The sequence below is a fragment of the Podarcis melisellensis genome (genome assembly GCF_964234715.1).
Source record: "Podarcis melisellensis genome assembly, chromosome: 8".
NCBI classification, from domain to species: Eukaryota; Metazoa; Chordata; class Lepidosauria; order Squamata; family Lacertidae; genus Podarcis; species Podarcis melisellensis.
Genome location: NC_138540.1, coordinates 75,256,818 through 75,276,293, shown reverse-complemented (window position 1 = coordinate 75,276,293; position 19,476 = coordinate 75,256,818). Strand labels below are relative to the sequence as shown.

Below are 19,476 nucleotides of genomic sequence, written 5' to 3'. Positions count from 1 at the left end.
TGAATGAAAATAGGTCTTTTCGGTGGTGGCTCTGCTGTCTGTTGAATGCTCTCCCTCAAGGAGACACACCTGGCACCTTTTTATTCACTCAGGCCCTTGGTAATCACATTAGCTTCTTATGTTGCTGCTCACCTTTTAGCGAAGTGGATAAGACTTGCACTTACTAAGATGTTATTGGATCAGTATATTTTGTATTCAATGTTCTGGTTTTGAATTGCTTTTATTTGTTGCATTTCATATTGTCGCTTCGAGACTTTCAAGTCACTTTGGGACTTTTCCTTCTGTATAAAGCAGCAGGCGAATGCATAAATGATGACAGTATCAACCTCTCATCCACTGTACAAGAACTAAACATTAGGAAGAACTTTCTGATGGTAAGAGCTATTGGACAGTGGGAAGGACTCCCTTGGAAGGTGGCGGACTCTCATTCCTTAGAGGTTTTAAAGCAGAGGTTGGATGGCCGTCTGTCATGGATTCTTTAGCTGTGATTCCTGCATTGCAAGGGGTTTGGACTAAATAACCCTTGGGGACTCTTACAACTGCACAGTTCTGTGACTGTACCTTTAAAGCATATTCAAAACACACCCTTCCCTGCACAGACTTCTGGGCACTGTAGTTTACTCCCCACTGACTTACCATTCCCAGCAACTCTTACTAACTACAGTGCCCAGAATTCTTTGAGGAGAAAGAATGTTCTCTGAATGTGCTTTAATTATATATTGTGTACACAGCTGTAATCTGCAAAGCCGTTAAAAGCTGACTAACAAGTTCTCTAAACTGTCGGTGGCCTGAATGAGGAGGAATTGAACACTAAACTGCTGCGTCTCATGGTGGCAAATTCCATTACACACTTGTGTGAAGAAAGACTTCATTTCCCCTCCTTGATCTGCGTCTACCGTTGCCCAATTTTGCAGTGTTTCCTGTCATTTCTTGTGGCCTCTCAGCCTAAACAGCAAAACCAAACTTCTCCCTTATCACGAAGTTGGAATTTGCCTTTTGCATTCAGGGATATGCAAAAGTTCTCTTGCCGAGATACCTTCCTTAATATCTGCTGTTTTATTTCTTGCTGTTCTAACAAAAGGCAATAATTCAAAGCATTATTCTATAATGTTATACAGCCACGGTTTACCCCAAAGAATCATGGGAACTGTAGTTTTTAAAAAGGGTGCTGAGGGGTGAGAGGAGATCCTTGACAAACTACAGTTCCCAGGATTCTTCACTGACAGTGGTGTAAGAGTGCTTTAAATGTATGGGATTGTATTAATGGGTCTTCTGCGAGTAGAACTTAATTGGCTGCAATCCAACTACGATGTGACCTATTTGCATTTTTAAAAAATTCATTTAAACACAGTTGAGTTTCAAATGCAATGCAGGAAACACATTACGTCTTGGCTTTTGTGGGAAGAATTTTTGCAGGGTCCCCACCAGGTCTGTTGGAAGACCAGCTCTGTCAGGTACCTTTTATCATATGTGGTGGAAATGTAAGGTAAGAAACGAATTCTGGGAAATGATATATAATGAAATGAAAGAAAAAGTTTCAAATAACCTCCATAAAGAAACCAGAAGCTCTTCTATTAGTAACTGTAAGTACATAGATTCCAAAGGAGCAGAAAAGACTTTTCATGTATGCAACGACAGCCACACGGATGCTACTAGCTCAGAGATGGAAAGAAGATAAAGTCCCTACCAGAGAAGAATGGCAAACTAAGCTGTTGGACTACGCCAAAAAGGCAAAACTGACCGGAAGGCTCAGGAACCAAGAAGACAGAACTTTTAAGAAAGAGTGGGAAAGATTTATAATGTACAGTCATACCTCTTGTTACATTCGGTTCAGGTTACATTTTTTCAGGATACGTCCCGCGGAAACTTGGAAATAATGGAATGGGTTACTTCCGGGTTTCACCACTTGCGCATGCACAGACGCTCAAAATGACGTCACACGCATGCACAGAAGCGGTGAATCACGACCTGCGCACGCGCAAACGCGCAGGCGCGGGTTGCATTCTGTTCATGTTGCAAACGGGGCTCCGGAATAGATCCCGTTCGCAACCAGAGGTACCGCTGTATTAAAGATACCACTGTAAGCAAATGAAAACATTAGCAGGATTTTAACAACACTTCTAATTTAACAAATACAGTGGGACCTTGGTTAAGTACTTAATTCGTTCCGGAGGTCCGTTCTTAACCTGAAACTGTTCTTAACCTGAAGCACCACTTTAGCTAATGGGGCCTCCCACTGTTGCCATGCCGCCGGAGCACTATTTCTGTTCTCATCCTGAAGCAAAGTTCTTAACCCGAGGTACTATTTCTGAGTTAGCGGAGTCTGTAACCTGAAGCGTATGTAACCCAAGGTACCACTGTACGTCGGATAATATGGAGAGACTTAAAATGTGGATGATGAAATAAGATGCAATGGAAAAAGATGACAATAGGACCCATGGAAGGGATGGAGGGAAGTCTTGAGATTCAGAGGAAACTCTAAATTTGAGTATGTATTTGATACTGTTATAATTTTACACTTCTAAAATCAAATAAAAATTACTTACAAAAAAAAAAAAAAAAAGGAAGACCAGCTCTGTCGAACCTGATCTTTGTCCACTGGGCTATAGCAGAACAAGGGAAGCAGGACCACTCCCTTGACCTTGCCAAGAGACCACTGGCTTCTAGCCACTTCGTGAACTGCTTCCATTCTTAAGAGGTCATTATAAAGAACTTTGTAGCTGCGCACGCCCCATGCATTTAAAACACACGACTTCCCCCAAAGAATCCTGGGAACTGCCGTTTACCCCACAGAACTACCGGGTCAAGTTCAAGGTGTTAGTATATAAAGCCCTTAACAGCTTAGGACCATTTTACCTAAAAAAAATCACCTTTCCTCACATGTTCCCTCTCAACCACTTTGATCAGTGGAATTGGCACCATTACATGGGGGCATATAATAACTGTTCTGTATTTGTGACAACTTGATCGTTTAGTGTTGGCAGCAACTTTGGAACTCACTGCTTATTGGTACCATGCAAGTGCCTTCACTGTATTCTTTTTGGCGCCTGATAAAAAATATTATTGCATAGGCGAGCTGACCTGGATGCTTGGAAAGTTGGTGTGAATTTTAACCTGTTTTAGCATTTCAGCTTTTTCTATGCAGCAGTGTATATTTTTTATGAAATAAACAGAGCTACAATTCCCAGCACCTGTGATGATGATGATGATGATAATAATAATAATAATAATAATAATAATAATAATAATAATAATGATATATTTATACCCAATCAATCTGGCTGGGTTTCCCCAGCCACTCTGGGCGGCTACCAACAAAATATTAAAAATGTGATAAAACATCAAACATTAAAAACTTCCCAATACAGGGCTGCCTTCAGATGTCTTCTAAAAGTCAGATAGTTGTTGATTTCCTTGACATCTGATGGGAGGGTGTTCCACAGAGCGGGTGCCACCACCAAGAAGGCCCTCTGCCTGGTTCCCTGTAACCTCACTTCTCACAGTGAGGGAACCACCAGAAGTCCCTCAGAGCTGGACCTCAGTGTCCGGGCTGAACGATGGGGGTGGAGACGCTCCTTCAGGTATACCTGTAAGAAGCTACAGTTCCCAGGAGTCTTTGGGGGTAGTGATGTGCTTTAAATGTGTACACAGTTTTCTCCCTGCTCCCTCCTATTCCTTTTCTATTTGCTTAGCCTGTCTTTTTGATTGTCACCCTGAAGGCAGAGACTGTCTTACTTATTGATCTTGGCAAAACACCCTGAGAGTCTTTTACAGATGAAGAGCGGGGGGGAAAAACACGAGAGATAAAATAAATGACCTAGCACTTTCAGGCAAGGCCTTGCTGCTCTCTCATCTCTCTCTGTATTGTATGGCTTCAAAAGGGTGGGAAAATCAATGATTTGGCCATTTCTCTCCAAAACGAGCTGATGAAGTATAAACCCGGTGCTGTTTTGCACAGCAGGGGTGGGCAAACTCAGACTTCTGTGACCCACTCCCCCCCCCCACTACTAGACCCCTAGGATCTATCAAGCCAGGTATATGAGATGCACATTCAAAGGCAGAAAAAGGGAATTTGGGGTTTCTTTTTGAGTTCCAGAACTGAATGAAGCTCACAGTCCTTTCACACACAAAACCCCTCCCCTCATTGCTTTCTACATTTCCACAGTATAACATTCTTATCTTATTAGTGTTATCGTTGATTTGTTAATCGCCTTCTAAACCACCGCCTCGGGGTGATTTACGCAGGAGATCATTTAAAACAGTTTAAAACACACAAGAACAACTGGCGCATTTAAAACTAAATTAAAAACCCTAACAAACGGAAACTTGTGGTAAGGGTCCATTTACCCAACTGGGAAAGCCTGTCGGAACAAAAACCGTCTTCAGTTGTTTCTGGAAAGCTCAGATAGTGGACCCTTGTCATACTGTATCTCAACAGGAGTGCTGTTTCACAAAACAGGGGCAACCACACAAAAGGTCTCGCTCCAAGTTTCTGCGAGGTAATTCAAGGCAGGAGGAAGTTAGAAGGACACCTGCATGATTCCCCACCCCGCCACCTACTGAAAGCGGGAGCTGGCCGTGGTGGACTTTGGGTGGCCAAATTTCAATGGCCGCTTGTGCTACACTAGAATTCAGCACCCTCTGCCTCTCACACTCCTTTCTACAGCATTGCTGTGGTGCCCCATACAGCACAGCACCAAGTAAGTGTAGCTGCCCTGGTTGTGCTACCCTAAAGCCATGCCTGAGACAGGCAAATTTATCGAGCGCTCTCTTTCTCACAAATGAGAAGAAACGTGTTTGCACATTTTGCCTAGGTTCTATATATCCCAGAAACTTACATGTCTTTAAAAAAATGGAAGCTAGGGATCTGGAGATGACGGTTCATCAAAGGGTTCGTACCCTTCCTCATCCACCCCCCCTCCCATGTGTGGGAATATTGAGGGTGGCAGGAGAGGATATATTATTAATATCCTTCCTAACTTGTGCTAGGAAGTTCCTTTACTTAGCAGAGTGCATTGCCCCTTTCCACAGCAGAAAACAGGTTTCAAACTCATGCTTTAGTTTGTTCAGCAATGCTTCCCCAATGCTAACACATTACCAATGTGCGGACAGGCCATAGCACAACAAAAAGTGGAACAAAACGAAAAGCAGGACACCTGTGGTATAAAAAGTTATGGGGTTTCAGCAGGAAGTTATGGGGTATTTATATATATATATATATATATATATATATATATATATATATATATATATATATATGCTTTCGTAGATTTTCACGGGTACAGGAATGCAGGTTTTGGTGTCCTCGGGTGTCTTCCCGTGTAAAAGTTGGGGTGTCTAGGCGACGTTTCGACGAGGTCTCACTCGTCATCTTCAGGCTGGTGCTTTCGGCTTCTTGTTACTGGAACAGAGCAGGATCTCAGTGTTTGAGTTCCTATAAATACTGTTGAGGGGGTGTGGTGTATAGCCTCCAATGTTCTGGGCAGAGAGGAAGTTCCCAGGCTAGTGTGCCTTTTCTTCTTTTGTTCCTTAATTACTTGAGGGATATCTTGAGTGATTTCTTGAGTGATATCCTGAGTACCACTTAGGTGGGTCATTAGGTGTGGATTAGTTGCTAAAGTCTTTGTGTCTTGACCTCTTGAACTTTGTGAAGAGTTTTTCTGAGAAGAAGGCTGTACTCCAAAAAGAAACACCCCCCAAAAACCAAAACACAGAAGAAAACAATGGCATGGCCCTCCTTCCTTATATCAAGGGCACTACAGATAAAATTAGCAAAATCCTCCATAAACACAATATCAAAACAGCCTTTTGCACCAACCAAAAAATAGCCAATATCCTCAGAAACCCCAAGGATAAAATCCAGTTGGAAAACCAAGGGGTCTATGAAATACCCTGCAAAGTCTGCCCAGCCACGTACATTGGACAAACAAACAGACGAATAAATGCACGTATCGCAGAACACAAGAATGCCGTCAAAAAAGAAGAAAAAACTTCCTCTCTTTTCCAACACATGAAAGAAACAGGACACGAAATTAATTTTGCAGATTCCAAATTGCTCTTTAACATGGAACATCACCACAAGAGAATAATCATGGAAGCCATCGAGATAGAAAAACACCCTCACAACATGAACAAGCGTGACGACACATCCCGCTTGCCAGACATCTGGAAATTAGCCCTCCCCACAAAAACTGACACCAGATCCAGAGGCACACAGAACGCCATCACCAATCAACCACACCAGACCCAAACCCAGACCCTCTCCACAGATAAATTACAGACACCATCCAGTAGCCAAACCATGGTGGCACCTCCGGATGCTGCACCCCCCTGCAATCCCTACACAGATCTGGCTGACACAGGCCACAAAACCACAGCTCGCCCCTATACACGAAGCCAAGCCAGAGCACAACTAAGTGCAGTACAGCCATCTTCTCAGAAAAACTCTTCACAAAGTTCAAGAGGTCAAGACACAAAGACTTTAGCAACTAATCCACACCTAATGACCCACCTAAGTGGTACTCAGGATATCACTCAAGAAATCACTCAAGATATCCCTCAAGTAATTAAGGAACAAAAGAAGAAAAGGCACACTAGCCTGGGAACTTCCTCTCTGCCCAGAACATTGGAGGCTATACACCACACCCCCTCAACAGTATTTATAGGAACTCAAACACTGAGATCCTGCTCTGTTCCAGTAACAAGAAGCCGAAAGCACCAGCCTGAAGATGACGAGTGAGACCTCGTCGAAACGTCGCCTAGACACCCCAACTTTTACACGGGAAGACACCCGAGGACACCAAAACCTGCATATATATATATATATATATATATATATATAGTTATATGCTGCTATTCATCTAAAAAAAAATTCAGAGCGGTTTACAACAGTACATACAGCATATTTGAATTGTGGTGCTGGAGGAGACTCTTGAGAGTCCCATGGACTGCAAGAAGATCAAACCTATCCATTCTTAAGGAAATCAGCCCTGCGTGCTCACTGGAAGGACAGATCGTGAAGCTGAGGCTCCAATACTTTGGCCACCTCGTGAGAAGAGAAGACTCCCTGGAAAAGACCCTGATGTTGGGAAAGATTGAGGGCACAAGGAGAAGGGGACGGCAGAGGATGAGATGGTTGGACAGTGTTCTCGAAGCTACGAACATGAGCCTGACCAAACTGCGGGAGGCAGAGGATGACAGGAGTGCCTGACGTGCTCTGGTCCATGGGGTCACGAAGAGTCGGACACGAATAAACGACTAAACAACAACAACAACCTACAGCATATTAAACCACACACATAAGAAAGCATATGAAAGCTTCAAAAATTGGAAATCAGCTAGCTATTGCAGAAAGATGTGTTCTTAATTGCCTGCATGAGCCTGACAGAAGAGAAGAGTTTTCAGCAGGAGCTAAAAACTTGAAACAGAAGGTGCCTGCTGAATCTCTGTTGGCAGAGTATTCCAGACGGCTGGGGCAATGATATTAAAGGCTCAGTTTCTTGCTGCTGTAAAATGAGCCACACCAACTTGGGAGCGACTAGTGATGCTCCTGCAGATGATCTCAGCGACTAAGCTGGGATATAGCCGCTGAATATGACTGCCCAAACAGTCAGGAATCTACCAGGTTCCCTCAGCCTCTGGGGCAGATTGATATGCACTGCTTGGAAGTGGAGCAGTGTGACCAGCCCAAGACTTTTGCAAGAACAAACAGTATTACAAACAGGATTGCAAGTCGCCTCCTTGATAGCACCATGAGCACACATAATCTTAGCGTGCTATAAAAAGGACTTCTGGAGGGGTCTTGTGAGCCAGAGAGCCTTTCTGATCTACTGAAAGCCACCCGCCCCCTCAGTTCTCTACCAGTAAATCTACTTTCTGCCCATCCCTGTTGCACAATATTGGGATATAGGGGAAAGTCAGTTTGCATGTGGCAGTGATATCATTGTTGTAAGACAGCCTTATAAAACGGATTGCAACATTTTTATTATTTATTTTTGCCTGTTGTTTCTTCAGCTCTTCCCCATGCAACGCTTTCTGTGAATTTCCCTTCCTTTTCCTGCTGACATCGGCAAGACCAGCCTTGGTGGACAATTGACATCACTTTCACTTCCCTGAATGACAACCCTCTCCCAGCAAGGAAGGCTAACCTCAGGGAGAAATGTGGCCCTGCAGCCTTCTCTGCCTGGCCCTTGGGGTTTTCTCTAAGGCACACCCGCTTTCCCCAAACCAGACCCTTTCGCAGCAGAGCTCTGCATCCTCCTTGAACTTTTTTGCCTGGCTGGAATGAATCCTTGAACTCTGATGGATGCTTCTTGCTTGTGTGGCTAGAGGACACAGTGAGAGGAGTATGAGTGTGTCGAAACAAGCCTACTGTGCAAAAGTTGAATTCACATTGGGAGGTCTACCCATGTTCGCCTCTAGGTGCAACCACTACTGGCAATGTGCCAGCCCTCCCTCACCAAAACAAAAATGTCTCAGAAGAAAGAGTAGCCCTCAGCGTAAAAAGGTCCCCCCGACCATTTGAATGAGATCACCCTGCCTGTGCCAAAGAATGGGAGCCATTGGTGGACTGTCTACCGAATTATCATTCTTATGTGAAATCACATGCAGGATTTGAGATATGAACACTGGAAGAAAGTAGAGAGTGAACTTTGCAGGGCTTAGAAAATAAATGTGGATGTATTTTAATGCAGCTATTAATGAGGGAAAATAATAAGAGAAAAACATCAGGGACAGAGGGTCAGGAAGTCAAGAAGAAAATGTGTATCAAAAAACCCAATATATGCGATTGGAGTTATGCAATCCTATGGAAGATTTAATTATTTAAAAAAAGCAAATGGTAAACTCAGGGCTTAGGTTGGGCAGGAAAACTACTGAAGTACAAGGGGGAGGTATCATCATGTGGGGAGAATCACAAGGTGGGCAGAAGTTTGTCTTTTCTTTCTTAGGAAAAGAAGAAGAAAAAGCCAAGTCCCTTTCCCGAAACAGCCACAGAAGGCTGAGCGTGCTTCCTGGCCACGGAACGCCGAGAGAGGGAAGGGGATGGGATGGAATGGAGTAATCTGAGGAGGGCATGGCCGGCTGGCAAGAACGATGCACTGGAGCACTTGGTTCTGTGATATTTTGTCGCAGTTCTCCTTTCTTTTTAATATCTTCTGAAGCTAGGGGTTGATCTCATTCTCTCTGTGTGTGCCATGCATTTTGACGGAACCACTGGAATTAAGAAAGGGGTATTCACAGCCCTAGGTGAATGGGCTGGGTATCTGATCAGGGACCTTCTGCATGCATAGCTCCTGCTTTACTGCAGAGCCACAGCAAGCAGGGCACTCTCCACTCCTGCGGTTGCCAGCACCAGGCATTCCTGGCCACTGATAGCCTTCTCTATCCTGAGTTTGCCCTATCCACTTTTAAAGCCATCCAAGTTGGTGGCCATCACAGACTTCCACTATAAGCTGTTGAGGTGGAGGAGAATGGATGGATGGACTCTCCCCGCCGCCCCATTCCGCAACTCCTATAGGAACCGCTTGTGGAGTCAAAGGGGATTGTGTCACAAAGACACATCCTACTTTTCATCTCGACATATCCTCCCACTTCTGCTTTCTTCTTTGCATTTAGAGAATTCTCCTTGTGTTGGAGGCAGCAGTGGCACAAAAGATTTTTCTTCTCTCTAAGGTAAGTGCCACCTTGATTATTGAGAGGAACAGGAGATACTTTTCCTCCTTGATAGAAGCTCTGTGCTTTTTACACTCCTATGACAGACTTTCATCTATCTATCATCTATCTATCATCTATCTATCTATCTATCTATCTATCTATCTATCTATCTATCTATCTATCTATCTATATCTATCTATCTATCTATATCTATCATCTATATCTATCTATCTATCTATCATCTATCTATCTATCTATCTATCTATCTATCTATCATCTATCTATCATCTATCTATATCTATCATCTATCATCATCTATCTATCATCTATCATCTATCTATATCTATCTATCTATCATCTATCTATCTATCTATCTATCTATCTATCTATCTATCTATCATCTATCTATCTATCATCTATCTATCATCTATCTATCTATCTATCTATCTATCTATCTATCTATCTATCTATCTATCATCTATCTATCTATCTATCTATCTATCTATCTATCTATCTATCATCTATCTATCATCATCTATCATCTATCTATCATCTATCTATCTATCTATCTATCTATCTATCTATCTATCTATCTATATCTATCATCATCTATCTATCTATCATCTATCTATCTATCTATCTATCTATCTATCTATCTATAATCTATCTATCTATCTATCATCTATCTATCTATCTATCTATCTATCTATCTATCTATCATCTATCTATCTATCTATCTATATCTCTATCATCTATCTATCTATCTATCTATCTATCTATCTATCTATCTATCTATCATCTATCTATAATCTATCTCCTAAATGCTTTCTGTCGTTTCGAATTTGCTTTTTCCTGCCCCTGTTCTTGCAGGTTGGAATTAGGAACACAACAAACTGCCTTATATTGTATCAGACCATTTATATAATAATAATTGATTATTTATACCCCGCCCCTCTGGCTGGGTTTTCCCAGCCACTCTGGGCGGCTTTCAATAGAATATTAAAATACAATAGTCTATTAAACATTAAAAGCTTCCCTAAACAGGGCTGCCTTCAAATGTCTTCTAAAAGTAAAATAGTTTTTTATTTCCTTGACATCTGGTGGGAGGGCGTTCCACAGGGCGGGTGCCACTACCAAGAAGGCCCTCTGCCTGGTTCCCTATAACTTGGCTTCTTGCAGCAAGAGAACTGCCAGAAGGCCCTCGGCACTGGACCTCAGTGTCCGGGCAGAATGATGGGGGTGGAGACACTCCTTCAGGTATACTGGACCGAGGCTGTTTATGGCTTTAAAGGTCAGCACCAACGCTTTGAATTGTGGTCGGAAACGTACTGGGAGCCAGGGTAGGTCTTTCAAGACCAGGGTTATGTGGTCTCGGCAGCCACTCCCAGTCACCAGTCTAGCTGCCACATTCTGGATTAGTTGTAGTTTCTGGGTCACCTTCAAAGGAAGCCCCACATAGAATGCACTGCAGTAGTCCAAGCGAGAGATAACTAGAGAAGGCACCACTCTGGTGAGACAGTCCGCAGGCAGATAGGGTCTCAGCCTGCGTACCAGATAGAGCTGATAAACAACTGCCCTGGACACAGAATTGACCTGCGCCTCCATGGACAGCTGTGTGTCCAGAATGACTCCCAGGCTGTGCACCTGGTCTTTCAGGGGGCACATTCAGGACCAGGGAGTCCCCCACACCTGCCTGCCTCCTGTCCCCCCAAAACAATACTTCTGTCTTGTCAGGATTCAACCTCAATCTGTTAGCCGCCATCCATCCTCCAACTGCCTCCAAACACTCATACAGGAACTTCACCGCCTTCACTGGTTCTGCTTTGAAAGAGAGGTAGAGCTGGGTGTCATCCGCATACTGACGAACGCCCAGCCCAAACCACCTGATGATCTCTTCTAGCGGGTGCATGTAGATGTTGAAAAGCATGGGGGAGAGGAGATTGTCAGACTGGCAGTGGCTCTCCATGGGTTCAGGTAGAAGTCACTCCCAACCCTACCTGGAGATGCTGGGGATTGAACCTGGGACCTTCTGCATGCAAAGCAGATGCTTTACCACTAAGCTAGAGAGCTCCCCACCCCTCCTACCGATGACTGCAGCTTTGAAAGAAAGAGAAGAGAAAACAAAGCGGGCAGCGGGATGTCACGATGGGCAGAATGTTAGCCTAGGACCAGACAGATCTGAGTTCATGTTTCCCTCTGCCACACGAGGCTCACCAGGCAGACCTGGCAATTGTTATTGTTCAGCCTACTTTACTTTGCAGGATTGTTGTGAGGATAATAATAATAATAATAATAATAATAATAATAATAATAATTTATTTATATTCCGCCCACCTGGCTGTGTTTCCCAAGCCACTCTGGGCGGCTTCCAACAGAATATTAAAATACAACGGTCTATTAAACATTAAAAGCTTCCCTTAACAGGGCTGCCTTCAGATGTCTTCTAAAAGTCTGGTAGTTGTTTTTCTCTTTGACATCTGGTGGGAGGGCGTTCCACAGGGCAGGTGCCACTACCGAAAATCTCTCTCTGTGCATGTGTACAGAACCATTATCTGCAGAGCCACAGCAAGCAGGATGCTCTCCACTCCTGCGGTTGCCATTTCCTGGCCACTGATAGCCTTCTCTACCGTGAATTTGTCCTCTCCTCTTTTAAAGCCATCTGAGTTGGTGGCCATCACAGCCTTCCACTGTTGAGGTGGAGGAGAATGGATGGATGGACTCTCCCCGCTGCCCCGTTCTGCAACTCCTATAGGAACCACTTGTGGAGTAAAAGGGGATTGTGTCGCAAAGACACATCCTACTTTTCATCTCGACATATCCTCCCACTTCTGCTTTCTTCTTTGCATTTAGAGAATTCTCCTTGTGTCGGAGGCAGCAGCGGCACAGAAGATTTTCATTCTCTTTAAGGTAAGTGCCACCTTGATTATTGGGAGGAACAGGAGATAATTTTCCTCCTTGATAGAAGCTCTGTGCTTTTTACAGTCCTGTGGCAGACTATCATCTATCTATCATCTATCTATCTATCTATCTATCTATCTATCTATCTATCTATCTATCTATCTATCATCTATCTATCTATCTATCTATCTATCTATCATCATCTATCTCTATCTATCTATATCTATCTATCTATCTATCTATCTATCTATCTATCTATCTATCATCTATCATCATCTATCTATCTATCTATCATCTATCTATCTATCTATCTATCTATCTATCTATCTATCTATCTATCTATCAATCATCTATCTATCTATCTATCTATCTATCTATCTATCTATCTACTGTAATCTATCTGTCATCTATCTATCTATCTATCTATCATCTATCATCTATCTCTATCTCCTAAATGCTTTTTGTCTTTTGGAATTTGCTTTTTCCTGCCCCTGTTCTTGCAGGTTGGAATTAGGAAAACAACAAGCTGCCTTATATTGTATCAGACTCTTTATATAATAAAAGTAATAATAATAATAATAATAATAATAATAATAATAATAATAATAGTAATAGTAGTAGTAGTAGTAGATTATTTATACCCCGCCCATCTGGCTGGGTTCGCCCAGCCACCCTGGGCAGCTTTCAGCAGAATATTAAAATACAATAGTCTATTAAACATTAAAAGCTTCCCTAAACAGGGCTACCTTCAAATGTCTTCTAAAAGTCTGGTAGTTGTTTTTCTCTTTGACATCTGGTGGGAGGGCGCTCCACAGGGCGGGTGCCACTACCGAAAATCTCTCTCTGTGCGTGTGTACAGAACCATTATCGGAGCAGGATAACACGGTCATATTTGCAGAACTGCTGTTCCCACAGAGGTTTAGCAATCAATCCCTCTCCCCAAGGAACTCTGGGAATAATGGTAGCGGTGGGAGGGGGGTGGGGGGGTCTCCTGACACCTCTCGGCATCCTCAGCAGACCACAGTTCCCAGAATTACATGGGCACTTAAAAAGTGCTATCCAGGTGGAGAAATACTGCCCTGGCTGCCAGCTAAAAGGTACTGGGAAGAAAATGCTAATAGGTCTATATAGTGAGTTGCTTGCCCCTGTTTGCATCCCCTCCAAGTGTCCTGGATTTCCAGGGACAGCCCCGGAATTACAGAAGCCATCCTGGTTTCTGATTTGATCCTGGAATGTCCCACTTTTTCCTCCCCTCCTCATCTTGATAAAAAGTGGTAGAGAGTTCAGACACCCCTCCAGAAAAACCCAACCACCTCCTGTCCTTTTTTTTTTTTTTTTGGAAACAGGAGGCTTTGCTGTGTGTGTGCAGGTGGAAAACGGAGTTACGTTTATACTGAAAATAAAATGCATGCACCAAACGAAGGAAGTGGTGAAGGTGGCATAAAAACCCCTTCTTATAATTTTGAAGGAAACCGTAGCCAATACGCTTTCAGTTCTTTAATTGCAATGTTTAAAGGAAATGCGTGGAGTATTTGTTCCTTCATTGTAAATGGATCCTTGCACTGTCTATTGAGTAGTAAGTCACACTGTATTGAATGGAGCTTACTCTCAGATAACTGGGCAAAGACTTTTCAGCTTTACACTGCAATCCCACTGAGTTCAATAGGATTCACTCTCTGGTAGGTTCTTGATCATTCTCACAATGTTTTCTATTATTATTATTATTATTATTATTATTATTATTATTATTTATTATTATCACCCACCTTTCCCCTCTGACAGGGACTCAAGGCAGCTTGCAGCTAAAATTTTGTTTCATTCCATTTATCTGCAGAAGGCGTCACACACGATCCCTTCCAACACACTTTTTCTTTTCTTTACAACAATCCCGTGAGGCAGCTTTGGCAGAGATGTTGCCATTGGCTCAAGGTGACAGATGTGTATGACATACATGTAGATGACATGCAGACATGACATACATGTGTGTGGCGAGATCAAATGTGGGAGAAGCTTCCTGATGTAGAATAGAATGTCCCTATTTTCACCTGAGAAATGTTGGTCTTGCCTCAGATCAAGGTAACAGGGTCATGGCTGACAGGAAGTTACCACAGTGTTGCAATTGCTCTTGATCTCCAAAGAGGAAGAAAGGATGTAGAAACTTTTGCTCTGATCTGCTGTTGTGTAGTGTGTTTTTTAAAAAAATTAGAAATTTTTAATTTTTAATAAATTAAATAAGAATAGTAATTGAGGTGGGTCCGGAGACAAATGTGGGGAGATTGACAAATGTTACCTTTAGTTTTTTCACACACTCAAACCCCACTCTCCATCCTCTGGAGGAGCAAGGCGTGTGATCAGAGTTCAAGGACAAACTCCATTTGGGCAGAAATGCTAGGAGCTGGCCTGGGGAGAGGGCTGAGGCACAGATGGATAGGTTAAGAGGGTTGACTTTGGGCTCCAAGGCCTGACATTCCCCACCACTGGCATAATCTATGCAATGCTGGATCCTGGTCTTGAAGGGGCTTTGAGGTCTCTTGTCCAGACCCAGATTAACCATTAAGCAAAATAAGCACGTGCTTAGGGCAACAAGGAAAGGGGGCCACCACAGAAATTTCAGACCCTCCAAGTGTCCCTATTCTCCACGGATATCCCTGATTTAGAGAAGCCATCCCAGTTTCTGATTTGATCCCGGAATGTCCCGCTTTTCCTTAAGATGTCCCTATTCTCATTGGATAAATGTTGGAGTTATCTGACTCCTGAGCCATCTGAAAGCAGCCCTGTATAAGTTCGGTATTCTTAAAAAAAAAGTTTAATGTTTTATTATGTTTTTATATATGTTGGAAGCTGCCTAGAGTGGCTGGGGCAACCCAGTAAGACGTGTAGGGTATAAATAGTAAAATTATCATTATGGGATGGGATGTCCCTATTTTCATCACAGAAATGTTGGAGGGTATGAAAATTTTCATTGTTGGTTTTTCTATGGACCAGCAACTCCGCTTTTCAGTTTACAAATTCTGAGAAAAACCCCGTCTCTATTGATTAAAGCACTAAAGCACGAGATTCATCTGTAAGATAGTAATTAATCTGTTCATGTTCATGTTGTGAAATGAAGTGGAAATATACATAAAACCCCACATTATTTTAGGGTTTGTTTCATTTCAAAAGATAAAACTTTATTTTATGGTTTATTATTGTTTATATTTTGAATCAGGCACTTATGGAAGCAACAAAAACTTTGAAGTGCTTAGGGTCTCTAAAGGTCTTAATCTGGCCTTGCTCCTGCCCAAGGCACTGCTTGCCCTCTCCATCCTGGTCTAGTCTGCACAACTGCCCAGATGGAGATACTGCTCCATTTTCTTGCCCTTATCACTGTTTGCAAGATCAAAGAGGGTTGATAGCAATGAGGAGCAGGAGCTGCAGTGGTGGGGCCCCTGGCCGTTGCTCAACAGTGCCAACCCCTGGCCAACCCTGAATGCGCGCAAGCAAGGGAGAATGGAGAAGTTTCTTCTTTCCTCCCTTTCCCATCTGTTTGGCTAAGCAAGTGCATATTTTGGGGGACAGGGGATGGGGACTGAGTAGGTGGTCCAGAAGCTATATCAGTAAATGCCTGGGCATTCTCCAGCCCTTGACAGCATGACTTATCATGCACACTGATGTTTTGTCTCGCTTGCTGGGTCAGCGAGGCAGGACTCTTCTCACTCTGTGGTGAAGCAGGGCAGGTTTTCTTCACATGATCAGGGACATTTTCTCTTTTCTGTCTTGTTACTTCATATGTTCCAGGAGTCAGGCTCCCTAGCAGAGCCTGAGACAAGGGAGCCCAGGCCAGTACATTGTGCTTTCTGAGGCATGCTGCAAACGTGTGTGCTTGTGTGTATTTCCTTTGGGCTCCTTTGAGCCTCTAGTCCAGAGGTCACCAAGATGCTGTCTGTGGGTGCCATTGTACCTGCCAGTAGCCACTTCTGCTTCCTGCGGGGACTCTGGTCCTTTGACAATTGCACAGCAGGTAGAAATTCAACAAGTGAAGCCTGCTGGGGTAAGCCGCCGCCTTCTTCTTCTTCTTCTTCTTCTTCTTCTTCTTCTTCTTCTTCTTCTTCTTCTTCTTCTTCTTCTTCTAAAAACACACACACACAAAAAACAAAACAAAAAAACATGTTCCTGTGCAGTTAAGAGGCAGAGGAACTGTGGCAGAAAACACGGCAGCTGCTGTCATCGTGGACAAATGGCTCCCGGCTCCCCAAAGGTTTCTTAACTGTCCTACTGCTTTTGTTTTTCCTGGGCCAAGAGTGACACAGAGGCAACCTTTCCCCCCCTGTGTGGGCTAATGAAATGCAGAGCATCTCCTTGGCAGCCTTCACTCCATAATAACAGCTCATTCCCCACCTTCCAGGCACAGGGCTGCAGCAATCGACATTCAGAGGGGAGAGGACAGGCTGAGAGCTGAAGGGTGAGTGTTTGGTCTTGACTTTTTTAAAGGCTTGTGGCATGGGGGAGAAAACCTGAGAATTCTCATTTACTGGTCGTCATCAACATTTATTTGTATTCTGCCTTTCCGTGGTATCCTATGGCAGGGTATTTCTGAATACCACATGCTGGGGACAAGGGTGTTGTATAGGTCACCTCTGTCCTGCCTGTGAGCCTCCAGAGGCATTTGGTTGGGTTGCTGTGGTGAACAGCATGCTGGACCTTCTCCTACACATCGGACCTCATGTTCTTGCTTTGTTTCAGCCAGGATAAGGGAGAAGACGGCAGTAAAGGAGACTCTCAGTCAAGAAGAATGGAGAGCACAACTGCACCGACAGACCTTCCCATTAATAATTCTTATCCAGACCCCTCAGATCTTCACTATGAATATGAATACGACGAGGAAGCATATATGTTGGGAAAAACCTTGCAAAAAAGGTTGAACATTGTCGCTATGATAATTTACAGCCTTGCCTTCCTGTTGGGGGTCATTGGTAATGGGCTGGTTATATTCATTACCGGCTTCCGTATGAAGAGGACAGTCAACACTGTCTGGTTCCTCAACTTGGCCATTGCTGACTTTGCCTTCACTTTCTTCCTTCCCCTGAGCATTGTCTACCTAGCCCTGGACTTTCATTGGCCCTTTGGCCTGGCAATATGCAAGCTGAACTCTACCCTTGCCTTCCTCAACCTCTATGCCAGTGTCTACCTCCTCACAATCATCAGCATCGACCGGTTCGTTTCTGTCTTCTGGCCTGTGTGGGCTCAGAATCATCGGACACCCAGGCTGGCTTCCTTTGTGGCCTTGGGTGTTTGGATCTTGGCACTGGTGCTGTGTTCTCCAAACCTCTATTTCAGGGATACAGCCCAACATCACAATGATCCAAAAAAGACCAATTGCTACAGCAAATATGGTAGCCCTCAGCAGCATGATGCAATGGTCGCCAGCCGGTTCATCTTTGGCTTCTTCATCCCCTTCAACATCATCATCGTTTGCTACGGGGCGATTGTTCTGAAGCTGAGGAGGAACCAGCTAACCGAATCAAACAAGCCCTTCAAGGTCATCACAGCAGTGATTGTGGCCTTCTTTGTCTGTTGGCTTCCCTATCATATCTTCTCTTTCATTGAGCTGAAAGCACGAGAAGATGTAGACCTGGTTTTGGTGTTGATCATCGGCGTTCCGCTGACAACCAGCTTGGCTTTCGTCAACAGCTGCCTCAACCCCATCTTGTATGCCTTCATGGGGCATGATTTCAAGGAGAGGCTGAGATACTCACTCTTCTCTGCATTTGAGAGTGCCTTTGCTGAGGACAGCAGCCAGAGCTTGGTGACCAACAAGACCAGATCTTCAGTAGAGTTAGACTCCCAGGGTGTATGAAACCTCCTGCTTCCAAACCCCACCCTCCAGGGCAAGATTGTGAAATGTGTTCATTCAGAATCTAGTCCTGGCTGGAGCTGGGGAAGTTGTAGTCCAAATCATCTGGAAGCAACTAGATCTACAGTATGTGTATACATTCCCCCCCCTTCCAGCAGGAACTCACTGGAACTCAGTTCTGGCACCTCTCAGATGGGCGCCATTGCCATTATAAGAGAACAAGGGAGGCTTTCATCGTGAGTTTCTAGACAAATAGCAGTGTAAGTGCATATATCATTCTTTTGTGACCTGTTTCATGATATGCTATGTGGATTTTTATTCTACTTTTTTAAAATTGATATTGGTCTCTTTGTAAAAGCTTTATGGACAGCTATTTAACAAAATAAGACTTTCTGAACTCTGCATTGACCTTGTATGCCTGTATCTAAATAAAAGTATTTGCTTTGTTGTTGTTGTTGTTGTTGGTTTTGAATTTGCTTTGTATGTTGCCACCCCAAAACGCAGACGTCCTTGGGGGTCCTAGTTTGCAAAAATTCCCCCTTCAGTGGATCCTTATCAACCCATGGTGGAGCAAATGGGGATATAAAAAAGCAGGGATGGGGAACCTGTGGCCTTCCAGATGTTGTGGTTGTTTAGTTGTTTAGTCGTGTCTGACTCTTCGTGACCCCATGGACCAGAGGACGCCAGGCACTCCTGTCTTCCACTGCCTCCCGCAGTTTGGTCAAACTCATGTTTGTAGCTTCGAGAACACTGTCCAACCATCTCGTCCTCTGTCGTCCCCTTCTCCTTGTGCCCTCAGTCTTTCCCAACATCAGGGTCTTTTCCAGGGAGTCTTCTCTTCTCATGAGGTGGCCAAAGTATTGGAGCCTCAGCTTCAGGATCTGTCCTTCCAGTGAGCACCTTCCAGATGTTACTGAGCTACAATGCCCATCACCATTGACCAGTGGCTTTGCTGCCTTGGGACTGATGCGAGTCGGAGTCCAGGAACATCGTCAGAACCCTGAAACTCAAAGATCAATTCCCTTGAGTGGAAAGGAGGTGGCATTGAGTTGATGAGGGAAAGAGAAGGGCGAATGAAGGTTAAGAAGGGG

General features: G+C 43.8%; 1 pseudogene across 2 annotated transcripts; it reads left to right on the top strand.

The window, feature by feature from the left end:
- The first annotated feature begins 9,386 nt into the window (after positions 1 to 9,386).
- Positions 9,387 to 18,834, top strand: LOC309375219 (chemerin-like receptor 1 pseudogene; annotated as a pseudogene). Of its 2 annotated transcripts, XR_014173306.1 has the most exons (4): positions 9,387 to 9,672; positions 12,505 to 12,561; positions 16,937 to 16,993; positions 17,275 to 18,834. The product of XR_014173306.1 is annotated as a chemerin-like receptor 1 pseudogene (transcript). The 2 variants fall into 2 exon arrangements; XR_014173305.1 differs by lacking the exon at positions 12,505 to 12,561.
- The last annotated feature ends 642 nt before the right edge of the window (positions 18,835 to 19,476 follow it).